The sequence below is a fragment of the Pinus tabuliformis genome, chromosome 5_2 (assembly GCF_031772625.1).
Source record: "Pinus tabuliformis cultivar Carrire ecotype Pingquan chromosome 5_2, CPIR1, whole genome shotgun sequence".
Taxonomy (NCBI): domain Eukaryota; kingdom Viridiplantae; phylum Streptophyta; class Pinopsida; order Pinales; family Pinaceae; genus Pinus; species Pinus tabuliformis.
This window is the reverse complement of record NC_142306.1, coordinates 859,801,053-859,820,651: the sequence shown is the minus strand read 5'-3', so window position 1 is coordinate 859,820,651 and position 19,599 is coordinate 859,801,053.

Here is a 19,599-nt window from a genome sequence, read left to right as displayed (position 1 = left end):
ACTACCCAGTTGGCAGCTCAGTATAAATATCACCTTTCGATACTGGAGAGGTGCAATGGTTGGGGAGCGAGTTGTTCAAACGCCAAGGGCCCAGAAATGTCTAAAAACATGCTCAAAATCAAAGAAGGATGGTATGAAATTGAAGAGCTCAAGCTTAGCTCCTACCTGGTCCTGATGGCGCAGAGAATAGTCCACCGGATCTCCTGAAATAAACTGGTGTAATTTGAGGGGGAAAACCACTCCAGAGCTCCAAAATCCCAAATTTGAAATAGAATGATGAAAATGAGAGGTAAAACTACTTTTATGTTTATTGTTCACGTACTTCAAGTAGTTTAATTCATTTTTTCATATGTATGTATTTCTAATCAGTTTGATGGAGTAATTGAGCAGGTTGAACGACCGGCAAAAGAATATGATATGTGCTAAACCATGAATTAAACATTTTGACCACAAAATGAGCAATGTTTTCACAAGGTTCAAGCTCGTTAAAAAATAAACCCACCACTAAGCATATGTTCCCCCAGAGTTCAAGCTCATTAGAAAATGAACCCACCTTCAGTAAATAACCTTTGCGATCGCCATTATATCAGCTTTTTGAGCCATGGTTGTGTTCCTTCCATCATCTCCATCCTTTTAGCTGATCATATGCTTCCACTTGATTGTTTACCCTTTTGAGGAACAACTATGATGAGTGGTCCTGTTAGCCACCCTCTTCACATCACCATGTTTTGAGAAGCTCCAAGATTACCCAGAACCAGTTGCTACCCTAAAACACCACTCGTTCCTCAAAAACAAGTCTCCTTTAAACTCTTTTCGGACTCGGTAAATATGAAAAGATTCTCAAGCAATTGGCCTTTCCAGCTCATTAAATTGATTGGAAATGCCATCCCTCCCATATATTTTAATCTTTTTGGACCTGAGGGATTATCTCACAAAAAAGATTGAGCTCTTGTCTTTTTCGGCTCGCTAAAGTGATCGGAAAATTCATCCCTTTTGTATTATTTTATCCCTTTTTGGACTTAATGGATTATGCTGCGAAAAATAACTGTTGGAGTTTCCTTTTTGTCCCTTTTCAAACTCTCTAAACATGAAAAGGATCGAGTTATCCTTGTTGTTAAACTTGTTAAAACAATAGCAACAAACTTGTCCACCTAGACAAGAACAGGTTTCACTGTCGCTAGGCTCGCTAAAACATAGAGAAAAGTTTTACCGAAGGGAAAATTATAGAACAAGCATATGTTATCCTCCTCAAGCTTGAAAAAAATAAAGAGGTACTGGTCAGAAATGACTGGGGAAAAACGGAAGAAAAATTGAATAATTTTATTGGTAGCAGGTCGCTCTTAAACATGACACTTTCACTCCATCACCATGATTGAGTCGGGTTGGGTTATTCCGTTCACCGGTCATATCACCATTGGTCCTCCATACTATCCATTTTTGGGGATTAACGCTACCAATCCATCTCAGTGTCGCCGATATGTTCAAGAGAAGTCATTCAGATAATTCACCATCTAGTTAATGCCTCATCCACTGCAATACATTCACCCTCCATTTTTCATGATCGCCATTCCTAAACCTTGTATCATTAGATCGTTTTCACCTCCAAAAGATCATTTCCTTCATTTCGTGTCGTAGATGTGGGATACATTAAGGCCCTCCTACGACGGGTCACTTCTTGTCTACATCAGCTCATTATCCAAGATGTTGACTTAGAAACAACCCTTTCAGTACTTTGAAGCTTGCATGCCTCAATGGCAAGTTTCTCACTTCTGGCGATAGGTTTACATCAATGGTATACGACCGAAAGATTTGACGTGGTGTTCAACATCAGATCATATATTCACACCATGTGAATTGTACTATAGTACCTTGAGGGTCATTACCATTATCGGTGATTCCTCTCACACCTGTTAACAGCTTACAATATTGGCTGGTAATTAGGCAATGTTTTTCCATGTTCGACTTCAGAACATCTTTTCACATGGATTGACTTGTACATCGAGTGAAGATTGAACGAGTTTGAAGACCCAAGATCTAGTTTCATCCATCTGGGCTACGATATGTTCTAGAACATAAAAACATCAAATGTACACAGAAGCTGCATAGATAGTCATCCAAGCTAGGGATGATGACTCTACATATAAAGAATCACCTGTCTACAACTGCAGATGATTATCTGTTCTATGTACGTGAAAATGAATTTATAAATCTGAGCATGGGAATGCCCACCTCAGCTAGATCATGACAATAATATAATGATGATGTATTGTATTGTATCTTATACAGGTCACCTTCCAGTTCGAATTCCTCAGATCCTCATGATAAAGCATTTCACCCGACATCAAAAGATTTACGACTTCATGCTTTTGGGGGCAACTATTATAGACATATTTGGGCACTGAAACCTCAATATTATATGTCAATAAACTAAGGGATATTTAAGCCATAAAAGTGTTGTTTCATACCCTAAAGGATCATGGTCAACTCATTACATCATTCCCCAAAAGTTCCACCTGAAAAACCACTCAGAACTGGCCAAAACTAGACCATACTGATTGCTTCACTGTCAAGGTGCGATGCATACTGACTTCTACACTAGCCAGGTGCGATGCATATTGAGGAGGCCTTCTGTGGGGTGCGATGAGAGAGAATGGAAAAATTTCTGAGATAGTTTGCTAAGTGGATGCTCATGGAATCTTTTAGAAGCTTCTCCTATGACACTTTCCTCTCTGAATTTGCCCAGGGATGACTAAGAGATCCAGGAAATCTACAAGTGGAACCAAGAACTACAATTGGAATGACACTAATCAAAAACCCAGAGATGACTCACACCCTTTGCAAACATCTATAAATGGATCCCTCATGTAAGAGATCTAGAGGTTGGAATTTTGTAATTTGTAAGGAAGTGTTGATAGTTTGTCTTTGATAAGAAGCATTATATTGTTGGGTGATCTTGCTTTTCATGAGGTGAAGAGGGCTTTGATGCTGGGAGGATGATGCTAGATCAGACAACTGGGTTGTAATTCTCCCTTCTATTTTAATAAAGTTCTTTGAGTTTTCCTCCATACAATCGTGTACTTGTGAATCTTGTTATTTGTAAATGCCATTGTATGTTCAATGTATTTCTGATTCTGCATTGTTTATGATATAATAGATCGAGATGCTTTGATGGTGTTCTGTTACTTTGTTTCTACAGATATTCTCTAAGCGGGACAAGTAGGAGAGGAGTTGCAAGCTCTATCAAGGGGAGAGGAATCAAGCAAGGAGTCAAGTAGAAGATCCAGGTTGGTCCCTTTGCTTCTCTCTTATCTATCATACATAAAGGAAATCGCAAATTGCTTTGATTGTTTGTTTCTAGTATATCTGCCAATCCTAGTGGGACTAGCAGATCGAAAAGATACTAGTTTTCCCGAAAACAAGGGGAAAATATCTATGTATATGTGTTTTATGTGTTATGCTCTCACATTTTTTATTTTCTATGTTTTAGAATTCATATGTAGGTAATTTTTTTACGGGGTTAAAACCTACAATGAGGGTCATTATGAATTTTTGGTCATGCCTTTTGGCCTTACCAATGCACCTTCTGCATTTCAAGGTTTGATGAATTCCATTTTCAAACTCTTCCTTAGAAAATTTGTGTTAGTATTTTTTGATGATATACTAATCTACAACAAGTCATGGAAGGATCATTTTCAACATGTTGACAAGGCGCTCAAACTATTGGAGGAGAAACAATTATATGCAAAAAGCTCCAAATGTTTCTTTGGAGTATAAGAGGTGGAATATCTGGGTCATATTGTATCTCATGAAGGTGTTAAGGTAGACCCTAGCAAAATTAAAACCATTAAGGAACGGAAAATCCCCACATCCATAAAATCTACGAGGATTTCTAGGGTTGATAGGGTATTATCACAAGTTTGTTGAGAATTATGGGAGAATAGCAGTACCTTTAACAACATTTTTGAAGAAAGATGCATTTCCATGGACTCCAGAAGCAGCGAAAGCCTTTAAACATCTTAAAGAGGCAATGTGCCAAGCACTGGTCTTAGCTCAACGGACTTCACAAAAACCTTTATTGTGGAATGTGATGGCTCAAGAAATGGAATTGGTGTTGTTTTAATGCAAGAAGAAAGACCCATTACTTTCGAAAGTCATCCAATCAAAGGAAAGTATTTACACAAAGCTATTTATGAGAAGTAAATGTTCGCAATACTACATGCACTTAAGAAATGGCAGCCCTACCTAATGGGAAGACACTTCAAGGTAAAAATAAATCATGATAGTCTTCAATACCTTTTAGAACAAAGATTATCTTCAGAAGAGAAAAAAAGATGGGTCACAAAGATGTTGGGTTATGACTTTGAAATCATCTACAAAAAAAGGAAGCAAAATGTTGTGGCAAATGCACTCTCAAGAAAGGATGAGGATGTGGAAGCATTATTTTGCACCATTTCTATTATCCAACCAGATTGGATAAATGAAGCAAGGGATGGATGGAAGAATGACGAAGAAGTGTGGGCACTCATTCAAAAGTTACAACAGTATCCCAATACATCTGATACATTTAGCTGGAAAAATGATTCGTTATGGTACAAAGATCGATTATACCTATGTAATAATTCTCAACTCAAACAAAAGATTCTTAGGGAATTGCACACCTCCCCATTAGGAGGGCACTCATGATTTCTAAAAACGTACCACAGGGTTAAGAAGGAATTTTTTTGGGATGGCCTTAAATCATATATTCAAAAGTTTGTGATGGAATGTTTGGTTTTCCAACAAAATAAAGTTGAAACAATTAAGACCCCGGGTCTATTACAACCTTTATGCATTCGAAGCCAATGTTGGGAGGAAGTTTCAATGGATTTTATCACAAGTTTACCCAAGTCCGAAGGAAAGAGTGTTATCGTGGTGGTAGTTGATAGAATTACCAAGTATGCACACTTTTGTGCATTATCTCATCCATTTAAAGTGAGTATAGTTTCTACTGCATTTATGGAAACAATACAAAAGCTACATGGAAACCCAAAGATTATTTTAAGTGACAGAGATCCCATTTTCAATGGAAATTTTTGGACATAATTTTTTTCTTGTCTTCGTACTCAGTTAGCTCATAGCTCATCTTATCATCCTCAATCTGATGGGCAAACTGAGATAGTAAACAAATGTTTGGAAGGATATCTTCATTGCTTTGTATCTGATAAACAGACACAATGGGTCAAATGGTTACCTCTGGCTGAATGGTGGTATCACACTTTCTTCCATACAAGAACAAAAATGACCCTGTTTATGGAAATTTATGGATATCATCCACCATTCATCACATCATATTTAAGATAAAATTCTAAGGTTCAAGCAGTGGAAGATCACATCAAGCATCAACAACAAGTTCTCTAACTCTTAAAGGATAACCTCACCTAGGCACAGAATAGAATGAAACAATGGGCAGATCAACATCACAACAAAAGAAGTTTTGATGTAGGTGATTGGTTATTCCTATGGCTACAACCATATAAACAAATTTCCCTCAAGCAAGCTAAGAAGGATAATAAATTATCACCAAAATATTATGGTCCATACAAGGTGTTGTAAAAGACAGGTACTATGGCATACAAATTGGAGCTTCCTACAGCTTCCCGAGTGCACCCAATTTTCCATGTGTCATGCTTAAATAAGGTTATAGGTGACAAGCTCCCAATTCAAACAATATTCTTAGAACTTGATGAGGAAATAAAAATCATATTGGAACTTGAAGTAGTCAAAGAAGCAAGAACTCGACAACTACGAAATCGATCAATTTCAAAGTATCTCATCAAGTGGAAGAACTTACTCGTTGAAGGTTCCACATGGGAGGATGAGAATTTTATATAGAAGCATCCATGACTACTCAAGCATTGAGGACAACACTTTTTGAAGGAGAGGGGCATGTTAGGTCCCTATAATACTAGTGATTCCCCCATTACTATTGTCATTGTATCCCTTATTGTGATTTTCGTGCCCTTAGTGTCCCCATATTGTTATTATTGTGCCCCATAGAAGCCCACTATTGTTATTTTTGTGCCCTTATATTATTATTGTTAGCTTGGGTTTGGCTATATTGTGACCCCTTAGACTCCTATATATAGAAATGAAGTTTTTTCATTTTTATCATCCAAGAATTGTTCATTTGCGTAATGTAAATGAGGTTGCCCCCTCAAATAGGTTGAATTCTAAGGCGTTGATATTTCTTTTTTATCTTTTTGTGAACTGGTTTCATAGTAGGAGCAATGTCCAGATACATGCAGGAGCCACAAGAGTTACATTAGAAAGCTCAAAGCACATCCTTCGATATTTCCAGGGGACAATCACCTATGGGATTCATTATGTAGCAATTTTTTCTTTGGATCTCATTGGGTTCAGAGATTCAGATTGGGATGGTGACAAAATCGATCGCAATTCCACCTACTATTATGTACTTAGTTTGGGATCTAGCCCAATTTGTTGGGCAAGCATGAAGCAGGTTTCCATTGCGTTATCATGAGCAAAGGTCGAGTATAGAGGAGTAGTCAATGCCAATATTTAAGCCATTTGACTACAAAATTTCTTATATGAGATTGATATCAATTTACATCATCTAATTGACATATGGTGTGATAATCAAAGTACGCTAAATTTCTGCAAAGATCTAGTGCATCGACAACAAAAAAAACATATTGAGATCCACATGCACTTCATTAGAGAACTAATTCATGATGGGGTCATCGATCTTCGGTATTGTCCTAGTTTTGAGAAAACTGCTGATATTTTCAACAATACTTTGACTGAGAAATGTTTTTTATGTTTGCAAGATTGTCCCGAGGTTAAGGACACGACTGCCTAGTAGTTGTCTTTTCTCTACTTTTTGCATTATATTTTTGGGTTGGGGGGGGTGTGGTTTCTTCCCACTGGGTTTTCCCTCTTTCCTCTTTTCATGCATTGTATATGGGTACCTAAAATGGCCTTGTTTCTGGGACTCATTCATTTTTTATCACACTCACCTAAGTTATGCTTAAGGGGGGGTGTTGGTGTACATGCACCTAGTTAGCCTTAATTAGCTTCAGTTCAACTCTAGTTATTGCATGTGATGTGCACTTATATTTAGTTAGTTAACTTGAGTGCTTACATGTGGTGTGCACTTGGCTTTAGTTAGTTAACTTGAGTGCTTACATGTGGTGTGCACTTGGCTTTAGTTAGTTAACTCTAGTGCTTGCATGTGGTGCATGTGCACATTAATAGAACATAAAGCACACTTAGCTTCAGTTAGCTTTAATTATCCATATTTATTGCATGTACAACTAAGCTTAACTTAGTTTCTTTATGTATTGATTCTCAAACCAATATTGTGTAATCAAATTCATTCTTCATTCCAATTTTATTTTTCAATTTATTACAAGTTTGTGAAATTATTCTTCAGCTAGATCTATATTTTTTCTCTACTAATTTTACAATTTGTTCAAAAGAAAAGTTATGGTGTAACACATTGAGGCATTAAAGAGGTCCCAAGCAAATAAATTTAAACAAAACAATGTGTGCGTCGAGTGAAATCATATTTATGACTTTGTCATGGTTAATGCAGTGTTGAGTTGTTTGATTTGGTCGAACGAATCAATTTGAACGTGTCATTTAATTGAATTATGGAGTTGTTTGTTGCTTGGATATGGTCTTTCTAAATTAATTAGACTTGGTTATGGTCAATTAGGTGTATTGAAACATTGTTTTATTTATTACCAATTTGGATCATGGCTATGGTTGGATACACTAAGAATTGAATGAGTTTAATGAGTATAATGATTATGATACATCACATGAAATATGAAGAGGCATCCAAGACTGTGACTTGATTTCCAGTTCTCACATGTCATGGTAGTTGGAGAATTTATTGCATCAGTCCATCACATCACCCAATTTTTTTCACTTTTAATGAATTTCACACCTCCAACTAGACAAATAAATATCTTCTCAACGACGAGGCTGATCTTAGATCCTCAAATAGAAGTATTTGAAAATTTCATGGTCTAGATCGCTCCACTCACCAACTTTGTTAAATAATCATTGGAGGATCAGAAGAGTACTTATATCGTCGACAACATAGAAGATCTTTGGTTTCAATAGGGAGAACCCAACAAAGCTTCCATGCCTCAGGAGCTGCAATTTTTCATTTCTGGAAAAAAAGCTTCTACTAGGCTACAATTCCAACTTTGGTTCTCACACCACCTATCCTCTCATCGATCCTACCTATGCCATATTCAAGCACAATAAAAAAAAATAAAAGGATCACGTCCAAATGCAAATATATTTCTAAAGGGGCACAAAACCTAAAACAAATACACTCAAGAAGCAAGAAGTTAAAAAAAATCCTCCAAAAAGTCGTAGTGGCATAGTGGAATGATTTAGCAATTGATAAAGTCATCGATTTAATTTTTTGTCTTATCATGGGTGAAAAAATGGCGCTTATTGGATACATATTGTAAGGTATGAATTTCAAATCTCATGTAATTCCTCTAGGATTGGAAATCACGAAGGCCATCGCTCAAAGAAATCCTGAAAGTGTTAACAAAAGAATAAATCCATCAATGTTTACTCTTGCTACCTTGAATTAAGAAGTGTGGTTTATTCTTTCAAAGAATATGAGATAAATAGATATAATAATAATACATTTAGAAATAATATATTCAAATCATATACATCGTGGTTTATCTGGAATACCCTTACTAGGGAAAAACCATCCAATAATAGATCTATTATTGTCCTTGGCTAAAACATAGGAAAGCTGACCAAGAACCTAGCTTTCACCACTAAACGATGTCTCAATATAATGGAAAATACAAAATCCTTTTAACGAATTTAACTACATGTAATACTATGAGCTCAATACAACGAGTCACTAATACTAGGTGCCCAAAACCACAACTATTAACCATAACTGTTGACACAACCTCAACTCCACCATAGGGTCAAGTTTATCTAACAATCCTCCCTTTAAACTTGACTTTGGGTTTTCCTTGGCCAAATCTAGCCAAACCGCCCAAGTGAGCTAGCCACCACTCACTTCTAGGCCCTACCAAGTCATTGTCAAGGTATTTGAGAATTTCACATGTTGTCCTAGCTCAACATGCTCCCACATGCTCCCCTATATCACCTAGCTCTACATCCAGACTTTACCAATGATTATTTACCAGGGTACGCATGCCTTACCAGGTCTTACAGTCGTATGCCCATTTACATGTAAAAAAATTTGACACCAATATATATATTTTTTGTTCTACTTCCAACACACTGCATCTCACCAATAAAACTATCATTTCAATGAACTATTCCATCAAACACTTTATGTGCATCCTTTCTTCTTCACACACTCTAGATATTTTTCCTTTTTCATCATAAACAACATCTTGATTTTGTGTTCATGGGAAACAATCCACACCAGTCATTGTGCTCCACACACACTAAACCATAGAGCAAGCCTCTATCATTCGCGAAGGCCTTGAGGTTTTTTGCATTTTGACCTCAATCCTTGTTAGCCTTGAAGGCATCCCACATGTGGTTTGTTTGTGGTTCCTTGTTCCTGTGCATTCATGCTTGTCATTCTCAATGTGGGTGTATATATCTTTCACAAATCCCAACTTTCTTTCAAAAAAGACCAATTTGGGTACGATCATCACTGTCTTCCTCATTGAAAACCTTTCGGTATAGAAACAACAAGAGTCTTTTTTTAACTGAGACCCGAACCTCTTCATAGTTCTGCTCCAACGTGACCGTGTTACTCCATTAACAACACTACTTCCATTTGCAAACCACTGGCATTTTCCTTTGTGCATGGGGTACTCTCGTTTTCACACATTCCATTTACTGAACTCAAACAAGATATCTACCTCAGCTCTTAATTCATCTGTCTCTAACTAGTTCCTCGAGGGAGGTAGGGAATCAAATGCTTCATCTTTAGTGACAATACCACGTAGGCCACTAGGGATGCTTATGAACAAATCCTTCATAGTCAACTTGCAATGACTCCCTACAAATTCATTTGATTTCTTTGAATGAATACTGTTGATAATCTTTGAGAGTTTTCCACTAATCCCTCCATGAATAAGATCATCATCCTCATATCAAAATCATTTTATAGTAATGGATGCCAAATGGTCAAGTTTGTATTGACAAAGGTTGTGTTGCATGAATGAATCCACCATCACAGTGGGGCCATGTAATCTCATTGCCTCCATCAACAAAATCATGACGATGAGAGCACCAATACTCATAATGATGATAATTAAAAGATCCCACTACAAGAATAAATTCGTGATGGTGAGAGAACCAATACTCATAATGATGATAATTTAAAGAACACACTAAAAACCATTTCGTCACGAGATTTTAGTATGAAACCCTACACGATTTGAAATACCAACATTTTTAATAGAAGACCTTGTGGCAGAAAGTTCTTGGGATGAAATCTTGCAGAGACCATTCTACAGGCAATAGATTTGTTTCTCTGGAGTCAAACGACAGTCGCATATGTCTTGACAGAGTTTTTCAGGTATATCGCTTTCTATCAGAAATGATATCTCCAATTTCTTTAATCTCCTTCAGACTCACAAAGATCAGATTTAATCTTCAAATATAGGTCGTCATCGCTTCATGGAAGATTGTTTGCAGAGCATGAAGGTTCCATTTCGTACTCTTCTTCAACTGCCATAACAGCCCAACCATCTTCCTAGAGCTTCAACATAGACCCTGATGACATTCACGGTTTCTAGCCTCTATTCTTTTCAACCATGGCAATTTCTCACATTTGTATGCATCTTCATGCAAGCCTACTTAAATCACATTACAACCGTGCTCTCCGTAACTTTGTGCAACCACACTGTAGTCACTGGGCTTCATTCATCTTTGGCTCTGAAACAACACTGTGGCTTCAAGGACTTCGTCAGAAATCCCTTATTATTGTTGGCACCAGAAAACAATGAATGGGATCATACCAATCCCATGCACTCGCATCATGCTCCTCATGGAACCATTGCTCAACCAACCCTAATGGTTTGTGCAATGAGCCATTGCTTCAACTAGCACTACTATTTTATGCAACTATGTCCATTTCTTGGGACATTCCATCTATAGGAACAAGTCCATGAGAAGGAAAGACCTATGCTTTCATACTTTCCTCACCACCCTCTAATACCACTTGTTATTCTTTTAGAGAGAATATGAGAGAAATAAATATAATAATAATACACATAGCAACAATATATTCAAATCATATACACCATGATTTATCTAGAAAACCCCTACTAGGGAAAAACCAGCCAATAATAGATCTATTATTGTCCTTGGCTAAAACATAGCCAAGTTGGAAAACAACCTGAGCTTTCACCACTCAACCATGGCTCAATATAATGGAGAATACAAAATCCTTTTAATGGATTTAACTACATGTAATACTATGTTATCAATACCATGAGCCACCAATACTAGGTGACCAAAACCACACATGTTAACCATAATTGTTGACACAACCTTAACTCCACCATAGGGTCAAGTTTATGTGACATGTGAAACATGGTGTCCATGTTATGAACTTCATGGATGTAATAATATTTGTACCAAAAACGGGTTGAATTTGTTAGTGTACAGATGCTAATGGAGGTGTGCGATGTTGTGCAAATCCTATATGCCTAGACTGGGTTGGAAATGTTCCTGTTATGTATGACTAACATAAAATTATGTTTGTAGGATCATATGAAAATATACTGTATGGACAAATAAGGTTTTCACACTAGAGATTTTTGTAGTTATCCTTCCATTGCTTACTAATTTGTTGAGTAGTGAGATTGACAAATGAAAGGCATGAGCATTGTAATATATGGCCACTTCAATGAGGTTCAATTGTTAGGAGTGTGCATTTCCTCACATTCACATTGTATAGAAGAACCAATAATAGATGTATGTACATGGATATGAGGAATAGTGAGATAGTACAGAACTATAGAAAAGTTTTTGTTGTGTATAAGGAGTGTGGTTGAGATATGGTGCGAGCGTTGAAAGATTGCAGCGAATAAGATTAGATGAGTGCAAAGATCTTGTGATAGTGTGCATGTATAAAAACTATGTTGTGTGAAGTGCACTTATTCCTAAGGATAATTCTTTGATCATACTGTATTATCAGTCAAGGGTAGAGAATGTTGGATTAGACAAAGCTAGTGTTTTTGGTTGGTATCTTTTATAAGGCTGACAATTTGTTTCGCAGGGTGATTTGTGTGTGGATCAGTCCATAGTTTTGAAAAATGTAGTTATGGAGAAAATATTGCAAGTTGAAGATTGTGATGACCAGGTATTTAGTAATTAGGGTTGATTTGGAGCACTGGACATTGTGGTTAAAAAAAATGTGTTTCCATGAATCAATCGAAATTGTTGGATAGAATGTGTAGGGAACCTGGGGTTAAAATGAGATCTATTGATTGAAGTGTATTGTTGAGGAGTGAATGAGATTTGTTATAAATAAAAGTGAATGTGTCATTGTATGATAATGTATGATCTACGCCCAAAGGGGAGAGAGATGAAAATGGTTCCAGTGCAGCTGATAAAAGTTAGTGTGATTGATAGAATGTGTATTCCCTGGATAGATCAGAATGCTAGTAAAAGTGCATAGAGATTATCACAAAGAATGGTTATGCATGGAATGTGCATGGATACAATGTTGGTTACATGGTGTAACCCTTGTTATATATGATCCATGTACCTGTGCATGGGGTGAAGAAGGCATAGGATAGAAATTGATCTTAGAAAATTGAAAAACATGTTCAATGGCAGTTGTACCAGAGTTTTGGATCATTGAAAAAGTAATATGGCTTATGCCTTGTAGAGATTAAGTGTGCATAGTTATAATTGATTCGCACATGTAGTTGATGTGCATACTATGACAAAAGGCCACTGGAACATTTTGTATCTTTGTAAAGTTCAGATTTGGAACTTGGGTATATGACAGAGCGATGGACAAAATATTGCTAAGTTGACTTGTTTGTGATTGCAGGGGTTATTATGGATTGTATTACGACATCACATATTTCCCAATAGCTTATTTAAATGTAGCTTTCATGTATGGGAAACTTTTATCTTTGCAGAGAACCATTTCATGTCATGTGTCTATATGGATATTATGACAATATATATTATTGAGAATGAAAGAGATGTGTTGTTGTAATGTCTATATTATGTTGTCAAGGATTGGAGTTCTCATGGATGGGTTAGATTTTTGAGTCGAAGTTTGTCCTTGATTAGGAGAGTTTAATGTTGTTCTTTTGTATCCATAGTAGTGTTGCATGTTGCAAAATCCTTATTATCTAATCAGAATATTATTTACGTGAGGAGTTGATGATTGAAGATGGATTAAATGGTATCACATTGATGACTTGTAATTTGTGTTATTGATGATGTTACTGCTACTATGATTTGGTGAGGACAACATGGTTGACCGAGTTTGTTTCTCTTACTAAAATGATGGAATATTACTTGTTTTCATAATGCCATAAGGAGAGAGAGTGTTTGGTCATGTCATCTTGTATCAATCTTCAAGAAAATTAGACCTAGCTTATGTTCAAGGGAATTTCTTTACACATCCTCAATAGTATGTGATCAATGGATGATTGTTGGCACTATTGACATTGATGTAACTTTTCTGTTGTAGCCCTTTTCGGTTGATGTCAAAGGGGGGGAGAGAGTGAGGAGATCAATATTTAGAGGCTATTTTTAGTTTGAAGAATCATTCAGGGTTATCATCAATGCTAAAGGGGGATATTGTTGGCAGTAGTAATGTTTGGTTTGCATTGATGTCAAAATTTGGAGCTTATGTTTTGGCATGGTTTATTGGTGGTATCATGATTGCAAGTGTTTTGTTGATGTCGCAAGTGGTTAGAAAACCATGGCCATTTACTAGGGGTTTTTCCTATTGTATTTGGTAAGAGAGCTTAAATGACTAATTAAAATTTATTTTATTTAATATGGTCAACATGCGATGGAATGTAATTAATGTGTTATTTTGGTTCAATTTGGCAAGGGAAAAATGAACATAAATATGATATTCCAGTGTTGGAGATTATTTTAGATACAATGAATAATGATTTTTTTTTTGTATATTTGTACCAAAGAGTAGCATTTAGAGAGGCTGATATTGTGTAGCAAAGATACGTTGTTGTTTATTGATTGAGGAGAGATTGTGTTGTAGAGAGAGATTATTTGTTTATGTGTTGCAGAGGCTATAAATGTGTCCCTATATATTTTTAGGAGGTTGAGGTCTCTGGCAAGTGGTGGCTTTCCAAGTTAGGAGTAGTGTCTCTTTGCTAGTAGTGGCTAGAAAACAATTAATAGCGAGTTGGGGATTCCTTATTGTAGTGGCCAACAAAATGTTGTATGGTTGGTGGATCTTTTCTGGTAGTGGAAGGGTAAAATATGTAAAAGAGATCTGAAGAATTAATAAAATAAATAGAGCTACGTAGCTACAGTAGGGTAGATTTTGTACCTTTGGGGTTTCCACTAGAACTCACTTGTGTCTTATGTGATTTATTTTCATGTTCCTTATGTGTTGATTTTATGTGATTTTTACGTTCATATCTATTATGATGGGATATTGATTTTTTAATAGATTTGAAAAAACAAGTTAAATTGTATAAACCCTATCACTATATATTCAACTCCCTAGTAGTGATATGATTCCAACAATCTATTACAACTAGAAAAATTATAGGTACAACAACATCACTATAACCAACACAAAATGGGAACAATACCTCTACTATATCTAGCAAAAATGTAGAAGAAAGCTTTGCCACAAGCTACTAAAAATTAAATGAAAATTCACCCATGGATAGTAAAATGTAACCACAACAAATTGCATACACAACAAGAATTATAGATATATTTTTTTTAACTGGAGGAAAACGCTTTCAATAATTGGAAAAAAAATAAATACAAACTCATACATTTAAACTTTATTCATAAGGAATGAAAGAATGTATTATTCAATGTTACCTACTTGTCACTTAAGCCTTTTAGTCATGAACTTCTACATTCACAAGTTTTGAATTCTCTTTGGATTTCCATAAACACACAAGGTGAACCCTTCATTCTTCTACATTTTCATGCATCTTCACAGTTCTAGAGGCAAACACTCTGGACCCCAAAGAGCAAATTAGGGCATAGACAATAGAGGTGGTGGTGGGGCTTCTGAAAAAAAAAAAAAAAAGGGGGGGTGGGGGGGGGGGGGGCTTCTGAAATGATTAAATAAGATTTAGGTATACATGCATATCATCAACAAAGAAGCTACTGGTAATAAAAGTATGTTGAAAACCTTTATTTTGAAAATAAGCCTCTTTCTCACTCATTCAACAATGAAGGTATGCGGGAAACAATTACGAAAGAACTTGAGGAGTCTTTTTATTATTATCATAACTTCCATTAGAGACAACAATTTAAGTCAAACCAAATCAATTTTATGATTAAAGTTTTAACACGTGCCTCATGCCATACTATCTAACTTGTGCTAAGTAAGGCAAAACCATCAGTACAAAAGGACAAAATCTAGTTTTATATTAGTACCCTTGGATTACATGATCTAGTCTCATACCAAGAAGTACAGAAAAGAAAATCTCAATAAAAGGCAACATATTATTAATTGTGCATATTCCTTTTGAGCACACCTCTATGGTAATATTTATTGAAGGAAAAGGGATAAATTTAAAATGAAATAGATAAGAGCTTTTCTATGAAATACTTCATACTAAAATATTGCATAGAGACATGCTCACTCATTCATTTTACCACATGTTGTGATGTACAACAACCCCCATTTGATAGAATCCTTTAGATAACAAATGGGGACCCTTTAGAAAATAATTTGATTTAAGATTCATTAAAATATAAAGAAAAATCCAAAAACCCCACTCCAAAGATTAAATCACATTTCACACTTCGCAAAGTCTTGTGTGCAATAGTTAACGTTACCAATTGAAACATCATCGATTTGCGATAAGCACAGAATCTAAGAATATTATTTTCCGGTCAAATCATGTCAGAATTTTTGCATCTCAAAAAATTAACAAAACATGTTAAACCTTCCTTTACGTATTGTGAAATGATGATGGACTCGAAAAACGAATTAATTGTAATATCAAAATATGTTCGCATCCGTCGAATCACAATTTCACAAATTGCATAATCGCATAAATGGTAATCAAACATATCATGTGACATCTCATTAAATTATATTTCAAGCATGAAGGGTGGTATGCTACCAAGTTTTAATGACCTGATCTCAAAATATTGTTAGCAATATTGTGAGTTAATTTGAATCTTACACAGATATCGTTTCAGATTATGGATATTTATGATCCCATGGCTCAAGAAATTCAATGTCTTCTCACCATTATGGATGCATTTTAGTTTTTCAATTTCATTAATTTCAATAATGTTTTCGTATTTGCATGTCACTATACTCCTATTCCTCATCCTCTGTAATATCACTCTCGTAATGTTTTATGGTGATAGGTTTGTAATAGAGACTCAGTGACTTTGCTGGATGATCAAGAGGAATAAGGGAAAGGTAACACAGTCCATAGTTGAAGATGTATTGGAGTCATCACCTTTGTTTTCTAATACAAATTGTATACCTGACTGTGGTGCTAGCTCCTGAGAAAATATTTATGTTCTATTCGAGAAGAAAATATAGAAGGAAGCCATGATATTTTATATCCAATCTTCAAATGCTTCTTATCTTGAAGTTGCATGCTCTGTTTTGCATAAGGTAGCAGCTAGGCAAAAATTATTACCCTACATTGATATAGTCAAATGTTCTTGAAAATGTGAATATTGAGGACAAAGAATTCGTGACCTCAAGGAAAGTGGTCATTGGCTCCTTTAAACCAGAGGATATCATAAGAATGTATCATTTACCTCCGCCGCACAAGGTTTATGATAAAGCATTTATGGAGAAATTTGTTGTTGAAAATGAAGAACCCTCCCAAGTTACAAAACAAGGGAGGAAAAATCCAAGCAAGAACAAGATGGATAGAACTAGTATGTATTCAGTAGCCTCTCTTGTTGCTCCTTATTTATACATTGCCACAATGCTATGTATATTATTTGGGTACGCAGATGCTACCAAGTTTTTAGTTGAATGGGTGCCCGTCATTGATGCCGCTTTTAATTCTATAGTCATGGATTGGGCCACGATTTTGTCAAATAAATTAGACCTCCATATCAAATAATATAGAAGGAATCATTATGTTACTACAAGAACCATCCCTCCATTTTATATGTCTGCTTATGTCATGGATGTTGTATGCTTCGTTTTTCATTTTCCAATTATGGGATGGAAGTGGACTCCTCAAGATGCCATGTCAATCCATTTGTATCATAAAGCTCCTTGGAAATATTGTTTCAATGAACATTTCTATCAGATTTGTCAGGGGGTTATGCTCCCTATTCATTAGGCCGTCTTTGACAAGAAATACGCAAGGTTATCAGAAGAAGCCAAGGCTAATATTCAACCTATGGCAAGATGGTTTGGAGAAGAACTATTTACATATATCATAGTTTTTGGAAGAACTGCTCCACCTCATGTACTTCCATGGTATGTCCCTGATAAATTGTTAGCTAGAGAAATTACATACCAGACGGTTATAAAAGGTGTAACCAGATCTCTCAAAGAGTCTAAAAAATTCTTTGGCCCACATTTCCACTTCGGTGTGGTGTTTATTATTTAAATGACTTCAGACATGCATAAGTCGAAGTCACACACATTCACAGTTTGAATCTTGTTGAGTTTCGAGCCAGACAATACAACCCTATAAAGGTCGTATATGATTTGACCATGGTTGTTAAGGTTAAAGCATTTATTCACGAGGATGATTGTTTTGACGATGTTTTTGAAGCAGCTGAACAATTTTCACAAGTAGAAAGTTTAGCTTCCCTCCAACTAAATCCAGATGAATTAGTAGAATTTAAGGAGTACAGACATCAAAGGTTAATGAATCTACCTTTGAATCTACTGAAAATAATCCCACAAGAATCTCAGGAAGAATGGTTTTCTACTAATTTCTTAGAAGAGGATGCAAATAAAACATCCAAAGATGTTGAATCACAAAAGGAATCTATTATAGAGAAAGACATAGAAGAACCTTCCAACAATAAGAGTACTGAGAAAGGACTTGATCAGGACCAAATGCAGAAAGAATGGGGGTAGTTTGAACAAATCATCAATGAATCACAAGGTGGTATGAGTCAAGCACAAACTTTGCCCAAAACACCAAAACATCCTAAGAAATCTTCAGAAAAATCTCTCACTACTTCAGAGGATATCGAAGTAATTCCTTCTTTTCCTTCTTCAGAAATTGTTTTGAAAGAGGAGGAAATTCCTCCTTTGGATATTTTTTATAGTCCCAAACATCGAGCAGTAATGAAGAGGCAAAGGAAAAAGAGAAAAATTGACCATGTTGTTATTACCCTACCAGGCAATGAATCAATGGGCGTTGTCTGGAAAGATACGCCTATAGATCCATCTGAAAATTTGACCAAATTATCTCAGTTTGCAGGAGCTTATGCTTCTACGACAATTGACAAAGAAGAAGAAGTAAGAAATTTGATCAAAGAAAAAGAGGAAAGAATAAGGCAACTGGAAGATCAACTCACAAAAGAAAAGGAGAATATAGAGGAACAAATTAAATCACAACTTGAACAAATGCAATAGAGTTTCGACAACCTAATACTTCAAAGCCATGTGAAATTAAATGTCAAGGATACTAAAATTGCGAAGCTATGATTTACTATAGATCAAATAAAGGATTGCTTGAAAGTTTATGAATTCATCAAAGAAGCTTTAGGAATCAATTTGTTGCTATCAAAGCAACAATGAATATTTTGTAAGCAGTTATTAGAGATTAGTCCATTGTGCCAAGAATCTGAAGCATTAGTGAGTCAATTCACTGATGCTACAATAAATTTTGAAGAAATAGATGAGAATATTTAGAATTTGATCACATGGTAGGATAATTCAAAGGAAAGACAAAAGAGTTTCCAAAGGTCAAAGAATCTCACAAGGAAATTCTCTTCATTGATTGGGAAATCCAAATAAATAGGTTGAAATGGCAGTTTCTAGTGGAAGCAAAACATCTAACAATATGATAGAAACTATTAATGATAATCTTTGGTATGCTCATTTTATTCAAATATGTTCGCCAGGAAATATGCCTGAGATTGATGATTTGGAGTCAATTTGGCATGAAAGTCTTGCAGAAAAAGAACAACGAATCAAACAGTTATTGCATTTAAATTAGGAGGCTTATTGGTAATATTTGGTAAAGTCGCATAGTCAATTGATGGCCCTACGATGCTTAACCAATTCTCTCATCCATATGACGCCATCACTATCAGATAAAATTTATGCAGGATAAGTGAAGATAAGCATTAGGCAGCCTCCATGAGTGCAGGCTATGATTTATATCTATGATAAGTGGAAGCAAATGAGGAGCCAACACTAATTAGGGTTAATTTTTTTTTTAAGTTTTAAATCAATTTTAGTTTTGCATATTTGGCATT